Raw genomic sequence first — 27,752 nt, forward strand, 5'->3', positions numbered from 1 at the left:
ATTCATTTTCTCATATTGCGCTCTCTCTCTCTCTCTCTCTCTCTCTCTCTCTCTCTCTCTCTCTCTCTCTCTCTCTCTCTCTCTCTCTCTCTCAGAGAAGTAATCATGTTCTCAGGGTCATTATTCACTTTATGAATGAACCTCATTTGAAACCAGATTGGATGGCCCATCGCCAAATGGCATTCGCTAAATTCTCTGCCTGGGGATTGTGTGGTCAATATTCCCAGAGACTTGGTTGTGATCACAACCATCATCACCACGGAGGCATGGGCGTGAGTATCGAACCTGGTGAAGGTACTTGGTGAACGAGAAAACGTTCCATGATAGCCAGACGCCTACATGATCCTATACGTATGGTAACATTCGCCTGGATCCCAAGTTATGGCGATGATGGAGGAGAAGTGGCAGTTATGGTGAAGGAGCAAACCAGGTCAAACTAGAGAAACAGGGTCAACACAGGCGAAGGGATCGAGGTCATAAGGGAAGGAGGGTCGAGCCAGGTCACAATGTAGAGGCTACTCATGTCACCGAGAGAGAGAGAGAGAGAGAGAGAGAGAGAGAGAGAGAGAGAGAGAGAGAGAGAGAGAGAGAGAGAGAGAGAGAGAGAGACTCCTGTGCTGGGTGGATCTATTACATATCTTTTACCTCGTGAGCGTTCTGCAATATTTTTTTCTATACCCTATACGTCTTTATGAAGTAGCTTTTCATTTCCTTTTTCTCCTCTTTATATGCCTTTAAAACCCATTTTCTCTCTCAGATTTCCAGTAGCGTTTTGTTTCCTCTCCTCTCATACTGTAAAATTTAGGTTAGCTATATAAAGCTCCCCTTGGTGTGCAAAGAAGGCAATTTAAATTCCCTCAGAAGGAAAAGCTTTCTCAACATCAGAGGGAATAATTTCTTGCCTTTTTGACCTCCGTCCATATGTTGTGGTCTGCATCGTCTCCCTCCCAGTCATCAGTAATCATTAATCTACGTTTTATGAAAATGTCATTAACCTCTGTTTTAACAAAATCGTTTCTGACGCTCTCTTAACTACTCTGATGACTGTTAGTGGACGGTAAATAAGCAGAGATCCTGTTGTTCAAGCCGGGACATACGTGAGAGGAATGGAAGGTGAAGAACAATGAGGGAGAAATGTTTGCGTCACCTGTGTTGTGTTATGTCCAGGTGGTTAACTCTAGAACAATGTGACGTGTGATGTCCTGCATCTGTGATGATGTCTAACTCTACAACACAAGTGACGTGCGATGTCCTGCATCTGTGATGATGTCTAACTCTACAACACAAGTGACGTGTGATGTCCTGCATCTGTGATGATGTCTAACTCTACAACACAAGTGACGTGTGATGTCCTGCATCTGTGATGATGTCTAACTCTACAACACAAGTGACGTGTGATGTCCTGCATCTGTGATGATGTCTAACTCTACAACACAAGTGACGTGTGATGTCCTGCATCTGTGATGATGTCTAACTCTACAACACAAGTGACGTGTGATGTCCTGCATCTGTGATGATGTCTAACTCTACAACACTAGTGGCATGTGATCTGCAGCTGTGGTGATGGCCAGTTCTACAACTCAGTGACACTTGCTATCGTGCAGGTGTTAACATACATCCATAGCTCGTCATGATGGTAAGTTTTAACAACCTGCCTGCTCCTCTTGTTAGTTGTAGGCGTAGAAACTGCCAGTAATGCATAGAAATACGCTTATATGTCTGTTAATGTGTTTTCTCTTTCCCCTAGTGTCTCTTTAAGCGAGGCTTCCGAGGTGTAAAATGTGCCCTAACAAACTGCATTTGATTTGAATAGACATGACCACTAAAACCCACTAGTTGAGAACGTGATATTCGTTCTCCCTTAAGGGTAATGAGTTCACCATAAAGATAGCTGAAAAGAACATAAATATGATTATCAGTGTGTGTGTGTGTGTGTGTGTGTGTGTGTGTGTGTGTGTGTGTGTGTGTGTGTGTTGCACTTCTCGTCCACATCTTCAGCTAAAACTACCATATAACTTTTTTTTTTTAATCGGATTCTTTCGGAACTTTTCAAGGTGTCCATCATCTCCATCAGAACATCTTCAGGAGCGAGTGGAGTGGTCGGTGGAGCAGGTGGGAATGACAGCGGGTCGGTGGGTGAGGCTAGGCAATACCAGCAGGCGGACAATGCATGTAGAACTCCGTTCTCATTGGTTGTAACACAATGCTGGGGCGCGTACCTGGAGGTGTCTTTTTTAACCTGTGCTCTGGCTGGTGAGTTCTGGTTGTCGTTCTTTGGTTAGCGGTGCCTCAGCGATGTGTAGCTGTCTTGTGGCTTGTCCACACGGCGTAGTATCCTCGTACATTTAGCAATCGTCTCTCGCCTGAGGGCTGTGTGTTGTGCTACTTGGTGACATGTAGTTTGGTGGAGCCTTCTTGTAGATGTAGGGCGAGTCTGCTCCACAGAGTACTGGTTGCGCTTCCCACGTAGGTTAGGTGAGAATGGAGCTCGCAGTCTCCGTGCTGGCATATAAATTCATAAACCATTTTGGATTCCTGTGATGAACCAACTCCAGACAGCAGTGGAGGAGAACTCATTTCTGAAATTCACTCATGAACCGAGTGTCAACAAGATAACACCTTCACTTCGATGTCATGTTCAAGGGCAACAGTGATGGCTACATCTGGCACTAGTGTCATCCTCATGTTGTCATCATAACCTTCATGTTGTTACATGTGAAATAATTCCATGGTTATATCTCACGAAAAACAAGTGTCCAAGACACGAGTCATCCTGACCACACGGATGAAAATGTAAAGTTTAAATTTCAAGGGCCACTTCAGTAGGAAAAATTTCAAGGGCCACTTCAATGGGATGAATTTCAAGGGCAACTTCAGTGGGATGAATTTCAAGGGCCACTTTAGTGGGATGAATTTCAAGGGCCACTTCAGTGGGATAAATATCAAGGGCCACTTCAGTGGGATAAATATCAAGGGCCACTTCAGTGGGATGAATTTCAAGAGCCACTTCAGTGGGATAGAATTCAAAGGCTACTTCACTGGGATAAATTTCAAGGGCCACTTCAGAGAACTAGCCTTTGCTATAAGTCGACGATTTCTCTCTTTTCCTAGATTAAATAAACTTTACGTAAGTCAACAAGTGAGGAGTGAAAAAAAAGTCACCTGGCGGGAGCTGCATTCACAATAAGGTATTTTTCTCCAGCGCTGCCAATGACGATCATGATGATCAATTCATGTGTGAGCGAGGTAGCGCGACGTCACCCACGGCTTGCTACTTTTCTCGCTCATTTCATATCAAATCAAGAACAAAAAAAAAAATCACGTTCATTTATTTAAGAATAAAGATACAAACTGAAATAACCAAAGAGTGCGCGACATTGCTGAACTGAGAGAGAGGTTGTGTAAGACAGAATCAAGTGGTAGTATACCAGACACCATACGAGAAGACGCAGACCATAAATGTACACAGGAAAAAAGACATAAGAGATGGAGTTTCCAGTAAAGCCAATCAAACCACTAAAAAAAAATTAGTGGGAAATTCAATCCGGAGGCATCATTTCCTCTTAGTTGATGTGGCTTTCAGACGATTTCATTCCTCTTCGTTTAACTGCCTCTTTCCGCGTCCTTCTTATTACCCTTGAGCCCAGACGTCTTGGTACTGTAATTGCTGCAGCAGCCGAGCACGAGATACGGCCACCAACAAACCACAGCAGAGGACGACTTCCCCAAAGACTTTTTCCATTCTCTGTTGTCAGTACTCCTGTAAGTCTGGGAGTGATCCAGTGTGTGTGTGTGTGTGTGTGTGTGTGTGTCACACGTAATGCCTCCTTTTGTTCTCCAGCTTGGCCAGCAGAGCCGCACATTAACACATTAGTCAGCCAGTATGTTGTGCCCGGCCCACAAAGGACAGCGTCTCACAGTTAATTACAGAATCCGACTAAGGCAACGTAATCTTAACAGCGAGGATCTTGGTGAATACAGCTTAGCTCAGAGCCATCATATTGGCATATACAGACGCAAATTGTGTGCAATAGGGATATACAGACGCAAATTGTGTGCAATAGAGATATACAGACGCAAACTGTGTGCAATAGGGATATACAGACGCAAACTGTGTGCAATAGGGATATACAGACGCAAATGGTGTGCAATAGAGATATACAGACGCAAATTGTGTGCAATAGAGATATACAGACGCAAATTGTGTGCAATAGGGATATACAGACGCAAATTGTGTGCATTTGGGATATACAGACGCAAATTGTGTGCAATAGGGATATACAGAGGCAAATTGTGTGCAATAGAGATATACAGACGCAAATTGTGTGCAATAGGGATATACAGACGCAAATTGTGTGCAATAGGGATATACAAACGCAAATTGTGTGCAATAGAGATATACAGACGCAAATTGTGTGCAATAGGGATATACAGACGCAAATTGTGTGCAATAGAGATATACAGACGCAAATTGTGTGCAATAGGGATATACAGAGGCAAATTGTGTGCAATAAGGATATACAGACGCAAATTGTGTGCAATAGAGATATACAGACGCAAATTGTGTGCAATAGGGACATAGATAAAAGTGTGGTGGAGACGGATCATACTGGCTTGATCACACTGGACAGCGAAGACTAGCCATACTAGCCTGGACTACCTGGCTATCCTGGGTAGTGAAGACTAGCCATACAGCCTGGACTACCTGGCTATCCTGGATAGTGGAGACTAGCCATACTAGCCTGGACTACCTGGCTATCCTGGGTAGTGAAGACTAGCCATACTAGCCTGGACTACCTGGCTATCCTGGGTAGTGGAGACTAGCCATACTAGCCTGGACTACCTGGCTATCCTGGATAGTGGAGACTAGCCATACTAGCCTGGACTACCTGGCTATCCTGGGTAGTGGAGACTAGCCATACTAGCCTGGACTACCTGGCTACCATGGGTAATGGAGACTAGCCATACTAGCCTGGACTACCTGGCCACCCTGGGTAGTGGAGACTAGCCATACTAGCCTGGACTACCTGGCTATCCTGGGTAGTGGAGACTAGCCATACTAGCCTGGACTACCTGGCTATCCTGGGTAGTTGAGACTTGCCATACTAGCCTGGACTACCTGGCTATCCTGGGTAGTGGAGACTAGCCATACTAACCTGGACTACCTGGCTATCCTGGGTAGTGGAGACACGCTGTGCACTGCAGTAATCATGCAGTTGTCTTCTTAGTGAGATACAGTGATAGACTCGAACAAGGCGAGCGTAAATAACAGGAATGTTCAGCAGAATATATGTGCAACAGCCAGACGTGGATGTGCAACACTCAGACTTGGCTGTGCAACAGCCAGACGGGGATATGTAACAGCCAGACGTGGATGTGCAACAGCCAGACATGGATATGCAACAGCCAGACATGGATATGCAACAGCCAGACGTGGATATACAACAGTCAGACTTGGCTGTGCAACAGCCAGACGTGAATATGCAACAGCCAGACGTGGATATGCAACAGCCAGAAGTGGATGTGTAACAGCCAGAAGTGGATGTGTAACAGCCAGAAGTGGATGTGTAACAGCCAGAAGTGGATGTGTAACAGCCAGACGTGGATGTGTAACAGCCAGACGTGGATGTGTAACAGCCAGACGTGGATGTGTAACAGCCAGACGTGGATGTGCAACAGTCAGACGTGAATGGGTTATAAAGTTCCTCCAGCTGTATGAATGGACGACAGCTACAATGTGTGGGTGACCACCAACAGTGTGCAGCAGTGAGGTGTGGGTGACCACCAGCAGTGTGCAGCAGTGAGGTGTGGGTGACCACCAGCAGTGTGCTGCAGTGAGGTGTGGGTGACCACCAGCAGTGTGCAGCAGTGAGGTGTGGGTGACCACCAGCAGTGTGCTGCAGTGAGGTGTGGGTGACCACCAGCAGTGTGCAGCAGTGAGGTGTGGGTGACCACCAGCAGTGTGCAGCAGTGAGGTGTGGGTGACCACCAGCAGTGTGCAGCAGTGAGGTGTGGGTGACCACCAGCAGTGTGCAGCAGTGAGGTGTGGGTGACCACCAGCTGTGTGAAGCAGAGGTGTGGGTGACCACCAGCAGTGTGCAGCAGTGAGGTGTGGGTGACCACCAGCAGTGCGCAGCAGAGGTGTGGGTGACCACCAGCAGTGCGCAGCAGTGAGGTGTGGGTGACCACCAGCAGTGCGCAGCAGTGAGGTGTGGGTGACCACCAGCAGTGCGCAGCAGTGAGGTGTGGGTGACCACCAGCAGTGTGCAGCAGTGAGGTGTGGGTGACCACCAGCAGTGTGCAGCAGTGAGGTGTGGGTGACCACCAGCAGTGTGCAGCAGGGAGGTGTGGGTGACCACCAGCAGTGTGCAGCAGTGAGGTGTGGGTGACCACCAGCAGTGCGCAGCAGTGAGGTGTGGGTGACCACCAGCAGTGTGCAGCAGTGAGGTGTGGGTGACCACCAGCAGTGTGCACCACTTCACCTTCAACAGATCATATACCAAAACATGAGTGATATATGAAGACAGTGGGAAGTGAACCACTTCACCTTCAACAGATCATATACCAAAACATGAGTGATATATGAAGACAGTGGGAAGTGAACCACTTCACCTTCAACAGATCATATACCAAAACATGAGTGATATATGAAGACAGTGGGAAGTGAACCACTTCACCTTCAACAGATCATATACCAAAACATGAGTGATATATGAAGACAGTGGGAAGTGAACCACTTCACCTTCAACAGATCATATACCAAAACATGAGTGATATATGAAGACAGTGGGAAGTGAACCACTTCACCTTCAACAGATCATATACCAAAACATGAGTGATATATGAAGACAGTGGGAAGTGAACCACTTCATCTTCAACAGATCATATACCAAAACATGAGTGATATATGAAGACAGTGGGAAGTGAACCACTTCACCTTCAACAGATCATATACCAAAACATGAGTGATATATGAAGACAGTGGGAAGTGAACCACTTCACCTTCAACAGATCATATACCAAAACATGAGTGATATATGAAGACAGTGGGAAGTGAACCACTTCATCTTCAACAGATCATATACCACAAAAATTGTAAGATATGGAGTCAAGTATTCACCTGAGAGGCTCCAGTACAGAGCAAGATTATATACTGATATGTTGACCCCAACATAACAAGGACAATATAACCTCACGTGTCACACGCTGTAATAACACGTGTCACACGTTACAATAACACGTGTCACGTTATAAAACACGTGTCACACGTTATAACAACCTAACACAGTCTCTGGTAAACATGTGTATACGGTCCATAATGTGCCTCAACTTCATCAGTTTGCTGGTGTTCCCCCTCGTGTCTGCCTCACCTGTTGTCACCACAGGTGTGTGTTGGCCTCAAGACAAGTGCCACTTGAAGCCACCCTCTCTCTCCCAGGCCACCGCCCCCAGCTGGCCCTCCAATGTCGTAATGTATTTCTTCCTTTTTTCTTCTGTCGTTTAGAAAATGGTTCGCCTGGGATGGAACACATGCTTGTGTCTGTACAATGTTCACAAACAGATCATGAACGTAACGTGCCTGATGATCGTCGCGTGCATGATGAACGTCACCTGCATGATGAACGTCGCGTGTATGATGAACGTCGCGTGCATGATGAACGTCACCTGCATGATGAACGTCACGTGCATGATGAACGTCACGTGCATGACGAGCGTCACGTGCATGATGAACGTCGCGTGCATGATGAACGTCGCGTGCATGATGAACGTCACCTGCATGATGAACGTCGCGTGCATGATGAACGTCATGTGCATGATGAACGTCGCGTGCATGATGAACGTCATGTGCATGATGAACGTCACGTGCATGACGAACGTCGCGTGCATGACGAACGTCGCGTGCATGATGAACGTCACGTGCATGATGAACGTCACGTGCATGATGAACGTCACGTGCATGATGAACATCACGTTAATGACGAACATCACGTGTATGACGAACGTCACGTGCATGATGAACGTCACGTGCATGATGAACATCACGTGTATGACGAACATCACGTGTATGACGAACGTCACGTGCATGATGAACGTCACGTGCATGATGAACGTCGCGTGCATGATGAACGTCGCGTGCATGATGAACGTCATGTGCATGATGAACGTCACGTGCATGACGAACGTCACGTGCATGATGAACGTCGCGTGCATGATGAACGTCGCGTGCATGATGAACGTCATGTGCATATGAACGTCACGTGCATGATGAACGTCACGTGCATGACGAACGTCACGTGCATGATGAGCGTCGCGTGCATGATGAACGTCGCGTGCATGATGAACGTCACGTGCATGATGAACGTCGCGTGCATGATGAACGTCATTTGCATGATGAACGTCGCGTGCATGATGAACGTCATGTGCATGATGAACGTCACGTGCATGACGAACGTCACGTGCATGATGAACGTCGCGTGCATGATGAACGTCGCGTGCATGATGAACGTCGCGTGCATGATGAACGTCATGTGCATGATGAACGTCACGTGCATGATGAACGTCACGTGCATGACGAACGTCACGTGCATGATGAGCGTCGCGTGCATGATGAAAGTCGCGTGCATGATGAACGTCACGTGCACGATGAACGTCACGTGCATGACGAACGTCACATGCATGACGGACGTCACGCACATGACGAACGTCTCGTGCATGATGAACGTCACGTGCATGATGAACGTCACGTGCATGACGACCACTTGGACGAGATGTCATCTGGACATTTGTAAATATATATTACTGAAGAACCTGACAAGTGAACTGTTGTATGAGCTCAGAGGATAATTCTCTCACCCGGGGAATATCATTGGTCAGTCAGACGGTACGAGGATATGGACACACACACACACACACACACACACACACACACACACACACATGTCCAGTGACTGTGGCTCAGGCAGCGACAACGAGATACTAAACGATGCTGGAGGGAAGGCAGGTCACTCAGCCAAAGACACTACAATCAGGAAGGTGTGTGTGTGTGTGGCAGTTGACGGAAGGCGACAGAGAACATAGCAGACGACTGCCCAGGTGACATGCGAAGTGATGAAGAAGCAGAACTTTAGTAACACAACAGACAAGGAGGAGAAGGTATCGCAACGATTGGAAATAACAGTCCAGTGGGAGAGAGACAGTATAGATGCCGGAATCCGTGGGTCTATGATGGTCTTTTGGTGGTCACGAATGGCGTGCCGCAGGGCTCGCTCTTGGGACGATTGGTCTTCTTGATCTATGTAAATGACGCGTTAGAATGACTGGACTCATACCTGAACATGTATGTGGATGATGCCGGAGGAGTTGATACAGAAGCAAAAAACAGACGAGGATTGCAACCGCTTACAAGGGGACCTACACAAACTCCAGTTGGTCTGGTAAAAGAGCTTCGAAATTCATCCAGTCTAAATACGCAGTTACGGAAACGGCATACAACACACGAGGGTGAGGGACGATGACCGTTACGCAGGATAAAGTTACAACACCGTGTGTGCGGCTGGTCTCTCCCTCGACATTCTACCACACCGGTCGCCAGAGGTCCACGTCAACAGAACTATTCAGGCGTGACATCACATACCATACAACAGAATAGCTTTTAGATACACACGTAAGAAAGATGCGCCTCTATTCATAATGTAGATTACAGCAAACCTAGAATACACTTCTCACGTCTGGTCACCACTGTACTTACAGGAACACTAAACTTCAAACTGAGAGGGTCCAAGAGAGTTCAGGAAGCTAGGCAACAAAGAATGCCTGCAGACCTTCGATTTTGAGCTACCATGGCCCAGAGAAGATATCGTCTCCTGTTCAAAGCTCTCAAGTTTCTAAAACAATTTTTCCCCACTTCAACAAAGATCATTCCCCTCCCCCCCCACCCCTTCATTTTTTAAATTGCAGTGACAGATCTACCTTAGGAAGGTAAAAAAAAAAAAAAAAAGGCTACGTTAAAAAGGATACAGGAAAGTGTTGCTTCAATAGCCGGGTGGTGACTCATGACTGTACGAACCAACTGACAAAATAGTGAACACTGAAATGGTAAAGTTTGGAGAGAAAAAAAATCGATTGATTGTAAAAACATTTTTCAAGAGTCTGGGGTCTATCTGTCTATATGGACGTCCTCAGTGTCCTGGTCTGTCTATACGGACGTCCTTAGTGTCCTGGTCTGTCTATAGCAAGTGTATACTATGCATGGAAGATCTCAAGATATATATAAACCCTCATCATGGTACTGATTTGATTTTTTTGTGTATAAGTATGATCATTGTACGATCACAGAGGTATAGATTTCTTACTCATGTTCATGTGAGCTTAATGTCTATCTGGAGTATGTGTGTGTGTGTGTGTGTGTGTGTGTGTGTGTAACTGATAAGTTAGATTAATGATAACTGAATCGACTTCCTTATGGGACGTTCCCTCCCAAGCTACATTCTAGATTTTCATTATTAGTATCCAGGCCAAAGTTTGGGAGTTTGGGAGGATGGTTAGATGAAGGGAGGTAGGGAGAAGGTGGTGGGAGGGTGGTGATGAAGAGGGAGGAGAGGGAGCATGGGCAGGTGGTTACGGTGTGTGGGAGGGAAGCAAGTGTAGAGGATGAGAGTTTCCAGACCGGGCGGACCAAAGGTTACTCCTGCCACACCCGAGTGTGGACGGACTGCATCAACACGAGCGTGCAGCAGTCGGCCTTTGTGGAGTCAACACCTCACCAGTCTCTCTAATATTACCTTCATTATATCTCATGGCACAAAATCTAGAGCAACTGTACACTCTTCATGCAAATGCAATTATGATTTCATGAGCTGGTGAATGAGAGACTCTGGAGGAATTAGTAATGTGGATGATAAGTACAGGCGACGTGTTTGATTTTGTGCGAAAGTCTTGTCTGCAGTGGAGGGCACACGACTCAGCTAATGTGGCTCACAGTGATGCAATATGAGGAGGAAATGTGGGCTATGAAACACGGGGAGTTCATGCACAACGTCAGAATATTAATTACTTCTTCTGACGCAATGAAGGTAAGAAAAGTTAGTTTCGTGACGCGCCTGACAAAGGAGCTTATATAATTATCTATATCTTCCATTTGAAGCAATCTCAGCGTGTGTGTGTTGCTGTTATTACCTTCTGGCACTTTCCTTTCACTGAGAGAGAAGAGAGAGAGAGAGAGAGAGAGAGAGAGAGAGAGAGAGAGAGAGAGAGAGAGAGAGAGAGAGAGAGTTACAATGATACACAGACCACACAGACCCAAGCGAGGTGGTCTGGCCTTAACGTTGAAAAAAAAAAGATAAAAATAAAGCAGCTCCGTTGTAAGCAGTAAAAGGTAAGGATAACAAAGCAAAGGCTCTCTGCCGACCCTCCACACTCCCTCCGGCAACACGCAGGAGGGGAAACAGGAAGAAAAAAAAAATACCTTGCAGGATCAATAAGCCTGAAGGAGTAAAGTCATAAGGTAGAAAATATGTCATGCATCGCAACACCAGCGACATGCATCCCTTCACTATTTGTTATAAAGACAATACTAAGGATAAACTTGAGCTCCAGCCTCTCGACTTAACATGCCTGTACCATTCCAGGCGGTGAAGAACGAGACAGTAATTCTTAATTGCTCTCTCTCTCAAAGAAGGTGACGTGGGTTAATCCCGTTGCACAATTACTTGCACAATGCGACGCAAGTATCATACGTCAGTGGTGTAAAGACAGAGGTTCTAAATATGACATAAAAAATATAACTTTTCACAGTCATTCTTTCCCACCACAGCACTGTGAGTGGAAGTAGCTGCCTTAAAAAGTTTAGAGACTTTTTTTTTCCAGGGAGTGTGGCTCAGTGAGGATCAACGTCACCTGCCAGTTAGGTCCAAACGAGTCATTACCCTGCCACCAACAACTCAAAAGACTAAATTACATGTAAAAAAAAAATATATAGACGAAAATAATGGATGAAAATGGATACCATTAAGAATGAGGGAGACCTTTATAATGAAGAAAGACAATGACTAACTAATGCAAAGAGACAGACAGACACCTCGACAAAAATAGTCTGAAAAAAAAAAAAATTTCTTAACCTTAGTTATTGCGAGACACTCCCCTCCACCCCAGTGCTCGCCCAGCACATCGTTAAGACAAAACCAATTAGGATGGAATGCCAGCGAGGACAGAGGCAACATCCTCACCCCACACACACACACACAGCCTCACTACCACACACCTTCAGATGGTTGGTGTCCCACCTCAGTCAGGGCTGCTGCCCGGGGGTCACCGTGCTGAGGAGGAGGAGGAGACCTGTTGCCTGCCTGCCAGGAGATGGTCGGGGTAACAGACGGAGGAAAGAATTTATGAATATGATAAGAGATATATACTCTCTCTCTCTCTCTCTCTCTCTCTCTCTCTCTCTCTCTCTCTCTCTCTCTCTCTCTCTCTTAACGATACTAAGGATCTGTTCTGCACTCACCGTGAGGTTCGTGAATCTTAAACTCACCCACACCCCCTAAACCCGCAGGTGCACAGACCCCCCACACTCCTCCGCTGGAAGGGAACCTCACATATAACCCCTGACACTATTATGCCATCCATCCCGCACCCCACGCAACCCCACATCCCCGGTACGGAGAGCCTTCTGGTCTCCCAGTAACACCAGTAAACTGGTCTCTTTGGTCCTGTCTTATTTACGACAGTCATTACTTGTGCCCAAAGCCCCCAGGAATATATTCAGGGGGGACGGAGGGGCGGAACATACTGGGGAGGTGGGGCGTAGGTGTAGTAAATATGTGCAATATGTGCCAATATGTAAAAGATATGGAAAGGAAAAAAAGTAAACAACGGCCCGCGAGGGATGTCTAGTTTCCAAAGTGTACTACACAGTCATCTTGGATGTGTGAATATGTAAAGGTAATGGCATATCCAGGCGATGCAAACACGGGAGAGATAATCTGGAGATAAAAGTTCCAATAAGGAAGCAAAGAGAAGAAGGACAGACGAGAACTAGCCTCTCTCTCTCTCTCTCTCTCTCTCTCTCTCTCTCTCTCTCTCTCTCTGATGTTACAAGAAGAAAGCAAGGAGAAGGACAGACGAAAACTAGCCCCCCTCCTCTCTCTCTCTCTCTCTCTCTCTCTCTCTCTCTCTCTCCTTTTCGTCCATCAGGCTCAGCAGTTTACCCACATCACTTCTGAGGTGAGCACCGTAAGGCTCCGAAGACACTCTATCCTCAAGTCTTGAGCCTCGAAAAAAAAATGTAACTCCACTAGTGATTCAAAAGTAATTAACACTTTCAGAGGCATCCAAAAAAAGGTAATTCTCCTGGTGATTCAAAAGTAATTAACACTTTTAGAGGCATCCAAAAAAAGGTAATTCTCCTGGTGATTCAAAATTAATTAACACTTTCAGAGGCATCCAAAAAAAAGGTAATTCTCCTGGTGATTCAAAAGTAACACTTTCAGAGGCATCCAAAAAAAGGTAATTCTCCTGGTGATTCAAAAGCAATTAACACTTTCAGAGGCATTCAAAAAAAAAAAAGGTAATTCTCCTGGTGATTCAAAAGTATTTAATACTTTCAGAAGCATCCAAAAAAAGGTAATTCTCCTGGTGATTCAAAAGTAATTAACACTTTTAGAGGCATCCAAAAAAGGTAATTCTCCTGGTGATTCAAAAGTAATTAACACTTTTAGAGGCATCCAAAAAAGGTAATTCTCCTGGTGATTCAAAAGTAATTAACACTTTCAGAGGCATCCAAAGAGGCATTCATTATCATAGGATTTATCTCTCTGATAACACAGCAATATTTACGTATGTAGAAGGAGTGGTATTTCTTTCAGCCAAATGGTCTTTAAGTTTACATTTTCAAAAGAGAAATAAATTCCACATTACATACTTCTTTTTTCATTCATATTCGCCATTTCCCGCGTTAGCGTCAAGAACAGATGACTGAGCATTAAGAGGGGGAAAAAATCCTCACTTGGCTCCCCTTTCTGTTCCTTCTTTCGGAAAAGTAAAACATGAGAGGATTTCTGACCCCCCCCCCCCCCCCTTTAGTAGCCTTCTACAACCACGCAGGGAATACGTAGGAAGTATTCTTTCTCCACTATATATATATATATATATATATATATATATATATATATATATATATATAGTGGATAGGGGATTAAGAATACTTCCCACGTATTCCCTGCGTGTCGTAGAAGGCGACTAAAGGGGGAGGGAGCGGGGGGCTGGAAATCCTCCCCTCTCGTTTTTTTTTTTTTTTTTTAATTTTCCAAAAGAAGGGGGAGAGGGGGCCAGGTGAGGATATTCCAAAAAAGGCCCAGTCCTCTGTTCTTAACGCTACCTCGCTAACGCGGAAAATGGCGAATAGTTTAAAAGAAAAGAAATATATATGTAAGTAAACGTGTGTGTGTGTGTACATTCCTATCGAAATCAATTCGATATTAAAATACTTAATGATTATATACACATGAACGAGGAGATAATAATCAGAGAATCTTACTTTCACGTATTATAATGACTTATCTTAATGAGGAGATAGTAATCAGAGAGCCTTACCACCTCGTATTCTAATGAGACCGAGAGACTAATTACACAGTTCTTAAAAGTTCTAAAAATTTTTTGGTTCCTACATTATATGAAATATATACTGGAAATGGCGGAGACATTTTCTATCCTGGAATTCATTTGCATCTAATTGCAGATGATATTCAACACACATTCTTGATAACATGTGCAGACACGGTGAACAGTATTTCCGACATGATTTTTCAATACAATTTCGTTCGCTGCTGTTGGGGGAAAAAAAACGTAATGAAATAATTTCTATTTCATGATTATCATGTGTGGAACATAATCACACTCTCCATCGGGTTTATGATGATATGGGTTTTCGGTTGTCACGACATAATAACGACCATCCTGAAAACCAGACCAACACGGGTAACATGAAGAACGTTCATCATACGAACAGAATACGAGGAGTGTGGACTCCTTATCCTGGTGAGTTTACAGGCGTCGCTGTGAGTGTTTCTGTGGCCACGTATGATCATCTCTCGCGAGGCTTCCATCTCACAAAGCAGCGGCTCAGCAGTCATCCAGAGACCTTATGAGTTAGGACTGTGATCCACACACTGGCTCTGCAGTTTCCTTGATGGCCGGGTGCAGAGAGAGAGAGAGAGAGAGAGAGAGAGAGAGAGAGAGAGAGAGAGAGAGAGAGGTCGTGGCCCCTCTGGGAGCTCAGGCAACGGAGCAGGACAACATACGGTGCCCCTCACGGGACTATACGTGAACCCATCGCCTTCCTGGCAATGATCATCGAGGCCGCCTGGGACTCTAACACACACGCCTCAAATACATCGACGACCCCATCATCTATGAGGCGCCCCTTCTCGAGGAAGCAAGCACCAACGAAACCTTGCAACAAGTCCCTCAAAATCTACATACTTGGGCTTCAGAGTGCAACATGGTCCTCAACATGAAGTGCCCTAGTAAGCACGTCCACACCAGCCAGAGACCCCTTAGTTTACCTGGATCTGATAACTGGCGACGCCAGCATCCCTGTGGTGAAGAGCCGTCAGCTGCTGGGCATCACCATCACTGAAGACATCTCGTGGCAGGACCACGTCAACAATGTAACCTCCAGAGCGACCAAGCTTCTTCGTATTCTCTATACTTCCCATGGCAGGACCATATCAACAACACCATGTCAAGAGCGACCAAGCTTCTTCGTATTCACTACACCTCTCCTGGCAGAACCACGTCAACAACACCATAGTCAAGGGGCAACCGAGCTCCTTCGTATTCTCTACACCCTATGGGCATTTAACGTTCCGCCGCCACACCACCTGGTCAAAAGCTTACATACGTTCGACACGTCCTGCAATACTGCTACCCACTCTTCCACCCCGGCCTCGCTCTACACCAGGCCAAACATAGAGGGGAAAACCCAACGTCGAGTGATGAAGTTAGCAGAGGACGCCCCCAGCATGGATGAGCTTGACACCCTGGCCCAGAGACGTGAGGAGCTGGGTCTTAAGCTGACATCCTGACCCAGAGACGTGAGGAGCTCGGTCTTAAGCTGACACCCTGACCCAGAGACGTGAGGAGCTCGGTCTTGAGTTGACATCCCGGCCCAGAGACGTGAGCTGGGTCTTGAAACCCTGGCCCAGAGACGTGAGGAGCTGGGTCTTGACACCCTGGCCCAGAGACGTGAGGAGCTGGGTCTTGACACCCTGGCCCAGAGACGTGAGGAGCTGGGTCTTGACACCCTGGCCCAGAGACGTGAGGAGCTGGGTCTTGACACCCTCTCCCAGAGACATGAGGAACTGGGTCTTAAGTTGACACCCTGACCCAGAGATGCGAGAAGCTTGGTCTTAAGTAGACACTCTGACCCAGAGACGTGACGAGCTGGGTCTTAAGTTGACACCCTGACGCAGAGACGTGACGAGCTGAGTCTTAAGTTGACACCCTGACGCAGAGACGTGACGAGCTGGGTCTTAAGTTGACACCCTGACGCAGAGACGTGACGAGCTTGGTCTTGACACCCTGACGCAGAGACGTGACGAGCTGTTTCTTAAGTTGACACCCTGACGCAGAGACGTGACGAGCTGGGTCTTAAGTTGACACCCTGGCGCAGAGACGTGACGAGCTGGGTCTTAAGTTGACACCCTAACCCAGAGACGAGGGGAGCTGGGTCTTAAGTTGACACACTGGACCAGAGACGCGAGAAGCTGGGCCTAAAGTTGACATCCTGACCCAGAGACGAGAGAAGCTGAGTCTTGAGTTGACACCCTAACCCAGAGACGTGAGGAGCAGGGTCCTGAGTTGACATACTGGCTCAGAGACGTGAGGAGCTGGGCCTGGGGATCCTAGCGACACAACAAAGCCACGACCTACAGGCTACCACGAGGGCCAGGGATCAGTACACGAAGCACACGGAGTTCAGACCTTCTCCAACCCTTCCGCTGTGGTGCCACACTCAAGACCTCCAGCATACCGTATATCAAAGAACGACTTAACACACTTCACTCGTAATTCATAAGGTATCTTGATCTATGTCCCTGACTCATGTAACGTGATAATATGGTAGATAAGTTTTAATGTACCGGAGGCTAAGATTGACACAGGTTATTCCTAAATGTAATAATCTATGTTTGTCTTATAAGATTCATGTACAAGTTCTCTCTCTCTCTCTCTCTCTCTCTCTCTCTCTCTCTCTCTCTCTCTCTCTCTATGTCACAGGAGAGTGTGGTTATCACTGCTGTCTTGTGGTGTCACAGGGAGGTGTGGTTGTTACTGGTCTTATGTGGTGTCACAGGGAAGTGTGGTTGTTACTGGTCTTATGTGGTGTCACAGGGAAGTGTGGTTGTTACTGGTCTTATGTGGTTTCACACGGAAGTGTGGTTGTGGATCATGTCCACGACGGAGGCTCCACCTGGTGGGTGACTGTGGGAAGACAGCAGCGCTGGTGTGTGAGTCAGGTGTATGTCTACAACACTGACACGGATGTCTACCCTAACACCTGTAATCTTGAGAGACAAAGTATCAAATGTTTCTATACTCTGGATCTACGATCTCGAATTTAAATCCAACTAGGACTTTTCTATAATAAAAAATAAAAATGCAACTTGTATCTTACAAACTTACAATTGCCACTGCGCCATTGACAAAAACCATATAACTTGCGATGAGTTCTGCCGAGATATCACTGTCACTACAAGTGATTAGAAGACTGTAATGACACAATTAGGGTTTACAACATATTTCACCGCCGTTTTCTACATGTTCAAGGTAGTCTAGCGGAAGATGCTATACTTCATCACCACAGCTGACATTCTCTAGGGTAAGGATAAGGTGTCACTGACTAGTCCTGATGGGCAAATTGTGGCCTGTTTATACTGACGACAATCCTTCTAGTCTCTGGAATATTCAGAATATCCTCCCTCTTGTAATCTGCACACCTATCAACTCTTGCATTTTCCCCTCCCTCGCACTTACTTATCTCTAAACGTCTTTCTACCAAGCTAATACTGTCTTCTATCTTAGTATACTTCGCGTCATTCTAAGGTCTGTCTCACTAAACCCATTTCAACGTCTCGCACTGATTCAAATATCTTTTTTCTTACTACGACTATTAAGGGAAAATAGCATAATTAGTGCACCCCTCATCCACCAGCCATCCCTCTACAAATACACGACTGCAGATAAGACAGACAGCCCTGCAGGGAGGAGTAATTACAATTCCTGTTCATCACAACTTCTTTATAAATCAACCAAACGACTTTAGAATATTCAGTGGCCAAAGCTAAGAGTGTTGCGAGGTGAAGTAGCTGTTCTTCTCGTGAGGAGCTCTCTATAAGGGTTATATTCAGCCCAGGTACGGAATACTGATCACACATCTGAGGGCTCATCCTCCATCTCTCTATTAACTAGAATGGAATCGAAAACCCTCCGTGTCACTGATGTTCCTGGCATCATCTCCTCAGTTTTCCCTCTCCGTACGGCGTGATGTTGCTGCTTTCTGCTCTATAAGCGAGATTTTCAGCACTAACTGTCTGCAAGTGTCTCTACCCGAGTGGTTTAGATCTATGGTATGTGCTCGGCTGCAGCTTCCCATAGTTTGTGTGTGAAGACCAGCCACTCGAAGATCAGTCGTTATGATATACCCCCTTTTTCCCTGGAATCCTTTGAACAGCTAAGCTGTCACGCTCTCGTCTGGTCTGTCCCAGTTCATACTTCCTTTCCTCTTTGAGCAGTCTCCTCTACAAACACTTGTGGAGCCACGATTAGTGTCTCCTTTTTTATTTCCTTCTTTTACCCAAGACGGTCTTTAAATGAGGCATGCTCTGCCTTTGCTACGTCGGTCATTATGAAAAGAGAAAAAAAAAAAACTTAGATATCATCTACAAATATGACATCTCTACCCTTCCAAGCTATTCCTAACCCGCTTGGTCAACCAAGAGCCAAAAAAAATACAAGCCACAAAGAAAACGTGAACAGACCAAACCACCGGCAGCTCAGCACCCAAAAATATTGCATCACCTGCACACACACACACACACACACACACACACACAGCGGAAGAATGAAATGCGCCCAATACTGTCTCACTTCAATATGCTCGGCGCCCAATTATATGCAAAAGAGGGAACCTCCTCCCATTTAGCCCACTTCATTACCAGCCATCAGCCTTGATAGAGAGAGAGAGAGAGAGAGAGAGAGAGAGAGAGAGAGAGAGAGAGAGAGAGAGAGAGAGAGAGAGAGAGGCGAGCCAAGGCAAGCCATTGGCGCCAACGTTGCAGAGACAAGTAATCACAAGAGTCCCAGCCAAGAGCGCCCTCCACCTCGTAAGATCTTAACTGTCGGCAACATTTCATTCTTTGATGACTTTTGTGCCAGAGGTGGCGGAGTTGTGGCCGCCCGGGCTTTGTACCAATGATTACCTTCAGAGACGACGAAGATATCTGTTATCTCCCGCGCCACCAGCGTTCTCTGGTTCTGTCACCTCTATAAACATTCTCATATCATGGGTATCTTTGTGTTTCACTTGGCCTAACTTTATCAAGGATGTTTCTTGTTCTCGCTATATCTTCTTGTCCGTCAGTCTTCATCATTGGTAGACGCATTACCCTGTAATGTACAGGGGACAATGGTTCATGACCCCGTGTCTCCCACATTGCCCTGTAGCGTTCAGGGACCAGTCGGTCCATGACCCGAGTCAGATGGTATGTCCCAACATCACTATGAACCGTTCAGGGACCACTGGTCCATGACCCGAAAGTGATTATGGTATTTCCCAACATCACTATGAACCATTCAGGGACCATTGGTCTATGGCCCCCATGTCATCCTGTACCATTCAGAGGACTACCGGCCCGTGACCCCAACAAACATCATTCTCAACATCGAGTTGTTCCCGCGGAGCTATGACGAGTCAACAAATTCTTTCGAGCGAACGGAAATATCTTCAGGCGTTTCTCACGTCATTCACAAAAGTTTCGCCACCCATCAGCCCTGCTGGTTTCGTACGCTGGAACGAACGAAAATGTACTGACTAACAGAACCACAGACACCTCACTAATCGACCACCCCTTTGTGTCTCGAATGACAGCATTAGAATAAATCAAAGTCAACTACTGCAGTTTCCGTAATCCCAGAATGCACACTTCACAATTAAGCAACCCAGTAACCATGTATACAAACACATATACACTGAAACTGTACCTTAACAAAGTTATTTCATTATTTATCTCGTATCTTCCCTCTCCAGACACATTTTTAAGTGCAACATCAGAATGTGGTCTTTACCAATTTCACACACATTTACATGATCATATATATATATATATATATATATATATATATATATATATATATATATATATATATATATATATATAACGCGGGAGACAGCGACAAAGTATAAAAAAAAAAAAAAAAAAAAAAAATATATATATATATATGCACCCGGGCATGAGAAGAAAGATCATGAGAGGCAAGTGTTTTGGGAGCAGCTGAATGAGTGTGTTAGTGGTTTTGATGCACGAGACCGGGTTATAGTGATGGGTGATTTGAATGCAAAGGTGAATAATGTGGCAGTTGAGGGAATAATTGGTATACATGGGGTGTTCAGTGTTGTAAATGGAAATGGTGAAGAGCTTGTAGATTTATGTGCTGAAAAAGGACTGATGATTGGGAATACCTGGTTTAAAAAGCGAGATATACATAAGTATACTTATGTAAGTAGGAGAGATGGCCAGAGAGCGTTATTGGATTACGTGTTAATTGACAGGCGCGCGAAAGAGAGACTTTTGGATGTTAATGTGCTGAGAGGTGCAACTGGAGGGATGTCTGATCATTATCTTGTGGAGGCTAAGGTGAAGATTTGTATGGGTTTTCAGAAAAGAAGAGTGAATGTTGGGGTGAAGAGGGTGGTGAGAGTAAGTGAGCTTGGGAAGGAGACCTGTGTGAGGAAGTACTAGGAGAGACTGAGTACAGAATGGAAAAAGGTGAGAACAATGGAAGTAAGGGGAGTGGGGGAGGAATGGGATATATTTAGGGAATCAGTGATGGATTGCGCAAAAGATGCTTGTGGCATGAGAAGAGTGGGAGGTGGGTTGATTAGAAAGGGTAGTGAGTGGTGGGATGAAGAAGTAAGAGTATTAGTGAAAGAGAAGAGAGAGGCATTTGGACGATTTTTGCAGGGAAAAAATGCAATTGAGTGGGAGATGTATAAAAGAAAGAGACAGGAGGTCAAGAGAAAGGTGCAAGAGGTGAAAAAAAGGGCAAATGAGAGTTGGGGTGAGAAAGTATCATTAAATTTTAGGGAGAATAAAAAGATGTTCTGGAAGGAGGTAAATAAAGTGCGTAAGACAAGGGAGCAAATAGGAGCTTCAGTGAAGGGCGCAAATGGGGAGGTGATAACAAGTAGTGGTGATGTGAGAAGGAGATGGAGTGAGTATTTTGAAGGTTTGTTGAATGTGTTTGATGATAGAGTGGCAGATATAGGGTGTTTTGGTCGAGGTGGTGTGCAAAGTGAGAGGGTTAGGGAAAATGATTTGGTAAACAGAGAAGAGGTAGTGAAAGCTTTGCGGAAGATGAAAGCCGGCAAGGCAGCAGGTTTGGATGGTATTGCAGTGGAATTTATTAAAAAAGGGGGTGACTGTATTGTTGACTGGTTGGTAAGGTTATTTAATGTATGTATGACTCATGGTGAGGTGCCTGAGGATTGGCGGAATGCGTGCATAGTGCCATTGTACAAAGGCAAAGGGGATAAGAGTGAGTGCTCAAATTACAGAGGTATAAGTTTGTTGAGTATTCCTGGTAAATTATATGGGAGGGTATTGACTGAGAGGGTGAAGGCATGTACAGAGCATCAGATTGGGGAAGAGCAGTGTGGTTTCAGAAGTGGTAGAGGATGTGTGGATCAGGTGTTTGCTTTGAAGAATGTATGTGAGAAATACTTAGAAAAGCAAATGGATTTGTATGTAGCATTTATGGATCTGGAGAAGGCATATGATAGAGTTGATAGAGATGCTCTGTGGAAGGTATTAAGAATATATGGTGTGGGAGGAAAGTTGTTAGAAGCAGTGAAAAGTTTTTATCGAGGATGTAAGGCATGTGTACGTGTAGGAAGAGAGGAAAGTGATTGGTTCTCAGTGAATGTAGGTTTGCGGCAGGGGTGTGTGATGTCTCCATGGTTGTTTAATTTGTTTATGGATGGGGTTGTTAGGGAGGTAAATGCAAGAGTTTTGGAAAGAGGGGCAAGTATGAAGTCTGTTGGGGATGAGAGAGCTTGGGAAGTGAGTCAGTTGTTGTTCGCTGATGATACAGCGCTGGTGGCTGATTCATGTGAGAAACTGCAGAAGCTGGTGACTGAGTTTGGTAAAGTGTGTGGAAGAAGAAAGTTAAGAGTAAATGTGAATAAGAGCAAGGTTATTAGGTACAGTAGGGTTGAGGGTCAAGTCAATTGGGAGGTGAGTTTGAATGGAGAAAAACTGGAGGAAGTGAAGTGTTTTAGATATCTGGGAGTGGATCTGGCAGCGGATGGAACCATGGAAGCGGAAGTGGATCATAGGGTGGGGGAGGGGGCGAAAATTCTGGGGGCCTTGAAGAATGTGTGGAAGTCGAGAACATTATTTCGGAAAGCAAAAATGGGTATGTTTGAAGGAATAGTGGTTCCAACAATGTTGTATGGTTGCGAGGCGTGGGCTATGGATAGAGTTGTGCGCAGGAGGATGGATGTGCTGGAAATGAGATGTTTGAGGACAATGTGTGGTGTGAGGTGGTTTAATCGAGTGAGTAACGTAAGGGTAAGAGAGATGTGTGGAAATAAAAAGAGCGTGGTTGAGAGAGCAGAAGAGGGTGTTTTGAAGTGGTTTGGGCACATGGAGAGAATGAGTGAGGAAAGATTGACCAAGAGGATATATGTGTCGGAGGTGGAGGGAACGAGGAGAAGAGGGAGACCAAATTGGAGGTGGAAAGATGGAGTGAAAAAGATTTTGTGTGATCGGGGCCTGAACATGCAGGAGGGTGAAAGGAGGGCAAGGAATAGAGTGAATTGGAGCGATGTGGTATACCGGGGTTGACGTGCTGTCAGTGGATTGAATCAGGCATGTGAAGCGTCTGGGGTAAATCCTGGAAAGTTGTGTAGGTATGTATATTTGCGTGTGTGGACGTATGTATATACATGTGTATGGGGGGGGTTGGGCCATTTCTTTCGTCTGTTTCCTTGCGCTACCTCGCAAACGCGGGAGACAGCGACAAAGTATAATAATAATAATAATAATAATAAAATATAAATATATATATATATATATATATATATATATATATATATATATATATATATATATATATGGTAAAAATGTTTACCAAATGGCGTCCTAGCATCGTCTCTTCGATGTATATCAACTGACTTATATTTCTCTCTTGTGTCTCCCCTGATGATGTGATTATTACACGAAAGTGCACTTGGAAACTTATCGTGTTTCATTTTCCCCGTGGACTCGTAGGAATATCTTGATCACGCTCAAAATTGTGATCCTTTCCAACATTGATATATATGTATGTATAAAGTATTGCTTGAATAGAACACGTACAACGTCTTTAAGAAAAAAATTAGAACCCACCACCACGTGTGTACAACTCGAGCACAAACAAATCATCTCCCAATACCATAACAGAGAGACGGCTATTCGATCACAAGTAATCGAATGTTCTTTGTCTTTCTACATACACAAGCAACGGGACCCACGGCCGTTTCTCGTTACGAACACAGCGACCAGTACCAACTTTTTACCGGTCACCCTCGTCGAGCACAGATGTATACGTATGTGAAATTGCGTCTTCGAATAAATACAACGCTTCCACAATAAGCATTCGTATCCTCGCCACTTGTGTGTCAGTATAAAGGCGCTAACCATTATTTCATGTACGATTATATTCAAGATGAATAATATATTACAAAAATGGCTTACATTTAAGGATATAATCGCTGACTGCCTACAGTCGTCAGATGTATATAAATATTCGTGAGAGAGATGTGTCTCAGTATATTAAAAAGATGACAATGCAACCCCAGGATCGTATCTGTAAACAGAGGGTTCGTTCACATGCCACGAACCGGCCACTTGCTTACTCAACCGTCGTACTCTGCTAGACGGTAACATGCGTTTGCTTAAAACCACCTATTATACAAACCAGGAGAGACCCATCACTCTTACATATGAGTTGGAAACTACTGTGCTTTTAATTGGCAGGTAGACCATACATTGTGGCAACTCCTAGTTTATTCTGAGAGTTGACTACATTGTATCTATTTTAGGTATATGGTATTAACACTAGTAATAATCTCAAACATGTACACATGATATCTGATGCAAACTTTTTTACCACTAAACCATGAGAATCGAACCCCGGTCCATCTGTTAGGTTACCTGGATGCCACAGAGAGGGACCAATTATTCTGATGCTTACAAATTTAATCTATCTTTGCCCACCTGTCTTTCCTTTCTTTTTGTCAACCATCACTCATCACTATATCTGTACGTATAAAGCAACTTATACATTTAAGGCAACTTAAACGTTCTTAATTTAAACTCAGCTCAGTCACAGAGCCTTTGTCCCAAAGATGTTAAATTCGTGAGTTCGAATCTCCCGATAGGTACAATACCGATCATACCTTTTCGAAATTTCACTAAACTTTAGCTTAGGCTTCAGACCAAGCTACCTACTATTAATAATGGACTATCGATTAAATGTTTATTCTTTACATGATTATAATAAAAATCTATATCACGTCAGGAGTGTTATTAGAAAAAGTCACTCGACCATTTGAGTAAGTAAATAAACAGTACCCAGCCGGACTAACGGTCGTGTGGTGAGGAGACGCCGCCGGGTGCCGGCTGCATTGCGTCAATAAATAACCGTCGAGTGTACAGAAGTTCTGCTTCATATAAGCCCACAAACCTTATGTAGTTTCCTTCAGTCTTCTGTTCTTATATGACCTACATGTAACACGTAACCAATGAAAAGTCGTTCATGTAAGTTAGAAGTAGGTGAAACATAACGGACAAAAAACACTAGATATATCTACAATTAGTTGAAACATTACTGGAAAAAAAAAACGACCAACGCATCACCTATGATTATGTTGTAATATGACCAAAGTTTACTCGATATATCGCCTGTAATTAAATTATCATAGCCAAAGAACAGTGGACATATCACCTATGATTTGATGAAACATCAAATCCAAACACTATACATATCACATATGATTAGTAGAAACATTATGGTTATACACTGGACATATTACATACAATCACAAAAAAATTTGGCCAAACAACAGTGGACATGTCACCTAGGATGTTATGAAATGTCACAGCCAAACAACAATGGACACATCCACTATGATTTCATGAAACATCATGGCCAAACATCATTCGATATATGACGCATTCAGCTGAAACATCATGACCAAACAACACTGGTCATACCTATGATGTAATGAAACATCATGGCCAGACATCACTCGATTTGTCGTATAGGCAGTTGAAAAATCATGGCCAAACAATACTTGACATATCCCCTAACATCACATAAAACATATCGATGAAACATCATTCGATATATGATATATAATCGTTTGAAACATTCAGGTAAAAAGCATTTGACTTACATCAAAAATCAGTTAAAGAATCAAACCCAAATATCACTCGATATATGGCCTATAATCAGTTAAAACATCATACCTAAACAACTCTCGACATATTATCAATAAACATTTGAAACATCATGATCAAACAAATATCGACGTCAATAAAGTTGAAACATCATGGCCAAACAACATTGGACATATCTGTAATCACTGGAAACATCATGGCCAAGTAACCCTGGACATATCTATGATGTAATGAAACATCATGGCCAGACATCACTCGATATGTCGTATAGTCAAGTGAAATCATGGCCAAACAGCACTTGATATATGACCTATAATCAGCTAAAACATCATAACCAAACAACTTTCGACATATCATCAACAAACAGTTGAATCATCATGGTCAAACTAATCTCCACATATCATCAATAATCGAGTGAAATATCACGGCTAAACAAAACTAGACATGCCATCTATAATCAGTGGCAACACCGTGGCCAAACAACTTTGAACATATCACCTATAATCAGGATAAACATCACGACCTAACAAGCTGATGATGATAACAATATTACTTACTTGATTTGCGTGCCAGAAATATGTTGTTTTCTCCTTGGATGACTGAATTTTTCTGATATTACTATTTTAATTCTTTGTTGAAAATACATCACTCCTCAGAGGGACCTAGTGATATGTTGCTGCTTGAGTTCCTTTGTGTAAATACACTTTATTCCGGTCTGGTAACTGATTTCTGAAGGATGCATTGTACTGAAGTCTTGAGTATATACCGTAGTATTTCACCACAATTTCCCTGATCACTATAATCATTAATCGTTGCCAGTTTAAGCGTTCACTAATCACTGAACCATACGAGCGTGGTTGTTACACAGAATTCTTTGCCCAGTCCAGTCAAATAAGTTTACATCCATGATCTAATCACTTGATTTACGTGCCAGAAAAATATTGTCTCATTGGAAGAATACCTGAATGCTTCCATTTCACTCAATTCAATAGTTTAGTTCTAAATAAACCACTTACACAAATAATCTTTCCGCGATATAGCAACACATTGCAATGTATCAGCACTTGCGGCATCACGCTAGGACTTTTTGGGTCAATCAACAGATTAGTCATTTCTTTTCGCATGATCTGTGTATTGAGAAAACTCTACGCGCCAGGCACTTCACAAACGTTAATATATATAGAAATAAAAACAAGGTTGGGTTGACTGTCAAAGAAGCTGTGGTTACCTTGATTTTATTGTCTCTCAGACAATCTAGAAGGTCCAGGCATGCTTGGAAACGTATCTGGTTGTGTTCATGGTTGGTGCTAAGATAAGCTGAAAGTATATATCATAAACGTAACAAGGGAGAGTCCAGAAAAGTCTTCTCTGTTACTGTACTGTACACTTTCCTCTTCATTGACTTTCTTGCTTACACAGAATCTCTAATGTCCCATAAACAGCACTATGTCCTCAGTAAGCGTTCTTACAGTGGATTATAGTGGAGTGAGTGCTACGAGGTGAAGGACGAGTCGTGACCGCCGAGCAAGTGATCCGCACGGGCCATGCGATGTCACAATGAATGTAAGCAAAACAAATGAGGTGTGTTTACAATGATCAAAGTCACTAAAATAAATATAAATATTTGCTGTTTTAGAAATTAATCAATCAAATCATTTATGAAATATACTTTAATTATTATAGGGTAATATTTATTTTATTTCAACAAAACATCTGAACTCACGAGTATAAATCTCAATTTGACTACAAAAAATTTACGAAACTTCCGAGTTTGAACGATGGGCCGCGAAATTGACGACAATTCATGAAAAAATCGGTGACAAGTCAGTATATTCACACAAAAAGTGCAGGTGTGATGTTGCATATATTAAGTGACGCATTTCAGTACCTGTCCGCCGTTTTAACTCGAGCAAGGCTTGGGCAAGACTGACAGTATTCAGCTTATCATGGGGTTTGGACGGGGCCAACTGACAAACCGGACATAGCAAAAAATTAGACAATCGAATCGTTACTTTCAACGGGGTAAGAAGAAAA

At 44.2% G+C, this 27,752-nt stretch overlaps 1 long non-coding RNA gene across 1 annotated transcript in view; it reads right to left on the minus strand.

The window, feature by feature from the left end:
* Positions 1 to 27,230, minus strand: part of LOC139752873 (uncharacterized) — a 411,605-nt gene extending 384,375 nt beyond the window's left edge. Inside the window, exon 1 of the long non-coding RNA XR_011713604.1 lies at positions 26,276 to 27,230. This is a non-coding gene — a long non-coding RNA (uncharacterized lncRNA). The remainder of the gene's footprint in view (positions 1 to 26,275) is intronic.
* Between the last annotated feature and the right edge of the window lie 522 nt (positions 27,231 to 27,752).

Source organism: Panulirus ornatus, chromosome 2 (genome assembly GCF_036320965.1).
Source record: "Panulirus ornatus isolate Po-2019 chromosome 2, ASM3632096v1, whole genome shotgun sequence".
Taxonomy (NCBI): domain Eukaryota; kingdom Metazoa; phylum Arthropoda; class Malacostraca; order Decapoda; family Palinuridae; genus Panulirus; species Panulirus ornatus.